This window comes from Lygodium microphyllum, chromosome 4 (genome assembly GCF_053477565.2).
Source record: "Lygodium microphyllum isolate KBCC chromosome 4, Lygodium_microphyllum_v1.1.10, whole genome shotgun sequence".
NCBI classification, from domain to species: domain Eukaryota; kingdom Viridiplantae; phylum Streptophyta; class Polypodiopsida; order Schizaeales; family Lygodiaceae; genus Lygodium; species Lygodium microphyllum.
In genome coordinates this window covers 164396066-164398098 of record NC_141138.1, presented here as the reverse complement: position 1 = coordinate 164398098, position 2033 = coordinate 164396066, and the positions used below count along the sequence as shown (strand labels likewise).

Here is a 2033-nt window from a genome sequence, read left to right as displayed (position 1 = left end):
TGAACAACTCTCTTTTTGAAGATGTCATTCAGATGGTTGTGTTGTGTATTAGTGTTTGTGTTGTGAGTTCATTTATGTCAAACGAACGTGGTGGTTTCCTATTGAATTTCGTGTACGAGCTATGTTTTGGAGATTTGTGGTGATGGGGTCGTGGTTGCAGAGTTGAAGCTGATGCTAAAGAAGAAGAAGCAAAGTCTTATATCCTTTACAAATTTGTTGTGATTTTTAGTTTGATAAGAGGTGTTAATGTATAAAGAGTTTTCCTTTCTTTGTATTTTTATATCAGAAACAGGTTATAAGTTGGGGTCATGATGGATGGATTATTTTTTAGAAGATATTGAAGATCAAAGTTGAGCTTTTCCCTGAACTTGTATTCCCTTTTTCCTGGGTCGCGAGGACGCTTCCTTATTAAGTGTGGGGATATGTTGAGTGTTGAAATGACTTGTTTTTTGGATGATTTTTGTTGTTTTTGAGAGCTGAATGGTTGTTTTTGTGAGATGATTGATTGATTTGGAAGTGGTTTGAGAGTGTTTTAGATGATATTGATTGTGTTTTGGAAGTTCATGATGTTTGTTGATGGTTCTGTGATGTTCTGATAGGTTCTGAATGGTTCTGTATACCTTCTGTTTTATTTTGTTTTGGTCTGTTTTGTTCTGATTGTCTTCTGTAAGGAGGGATGAAGTATTGATTGATGAAGAATGAGATATTGAGAAAGTTTATTGAATGGTTTGTGAGAGTTTGGAATAGTTTGAGAATGAGTTATGTGGTTTTGATAACCTTCTGTAGGTCTTCTGTAGAGCTTCTGCTTCTGTTCTGTCTCTGTTCTGTTCTGTACTGTAGCTGTTCTGGTACTGTTCTGTATGCTTCTATAAGTGTTCTGTGGAATGTATGTGTGACTTTGGGAAAGTTTTCTAGCCTTGGAAAGAGGTGAATACAAGTGCAAAAGAGCTGAAAGAAGTGGAAGAAGTAGCTGCTGAAGACTCAAGAGAAGACTAGAGTGAAGTGACAGTAGTGAGCTGTGAAGAGACACTGTAGTGGCTCTGGTGACCCTTCATATCAGACATACCTCTTGGGAGGGGTATCCACGACCTAAGAGTGATTATTGAGAGTAATTTTGAGAGATTGTAGTGAGGATATGATGTATTATTGATAGAGTGAGAGAGAGAGAGTCAGAGATAGCCAATTCTACTCAACCAGAGTGATTGTATAAGAGAGATTGAGAGAGAAGACTATGAAGATATTGAAGATGAATACTATGTGATGTATTTCCATTTCAAGATGGTGTACTTCTTTGCTTTCTTTGTTCTATTGATGGATTTTGTGAAGATGTTGAAGAATGTGGCTGATTTTATCAAATCCGTGGGAGGTCTACATGATGCTGCATGAAGATTTGTTGTGCCTGGTGTTCTTTTCTTCATTGTGATCATATGAAACATGATAAACAAGCTTGTTGATGTTACAAGATAGATTTTCTTGCAAGAGAATTCCCTTTTCCTTGGTGTTCCTCTCGGGGCCCCACGCCAAGTCAAGACTTTCAAACCCAAAGGTCCTACCCACATTCACGGAATGTTAGGGTTAGTTAGTCGCCCATACAATAACAATCTAGGGTTTTACCCTAAGGATCGAATGACCTAACACTAGACTTTCGATTGAGTTTAGAAACCCTAGGGCCAAACGTTATCGGCCTAGTAAGATTAGGGTTGGGTTGAGTTAAGAGGACATCCCAAACCCTACATCTTGATCAAGCATATTTCTTGACCAAGAAGCGCCATTTGATGGGAGAAATGATCCCACAAGTTAGGTGTGACACTTGTTCATGCAACAAGTTGCAACGTCGCATGGCATTGTGTTTAAATCACAAGATAGATTTTCCACTCCATTGGAACAAGGTTGGCAGGTTCTAGTGCAAATGTAATTTGCAAGAGGATGAGTAGACATCCTGCTACATTACCTTTCCTTGGGACGATTTGCCAAGTTAAGGGAAGTTATGTATTGCCTAGTAAGAAACAAGCTAGGGCGACGAGGTTGCCTAA

General features: G+C 38.7%; 1 non-coding gene across 1 annotated transcript; it reads left to right on the top strand.

Moving 5' to 3' along the window:
• Positions 1–303: 303 nt before the first annotated feature.
• LOC148037863 (small nucleolar RNA SNORD36) lies at positions 304–371 on the top strand. Its single transcript, XR_015690802.1, has one exon. It is a non-coding gene; the product is annotated as a small nucleolar RNA SNORD36 (small nucleolar RNA).
• Positions 372–2033: the final 1662 nt, after the last annotated feature.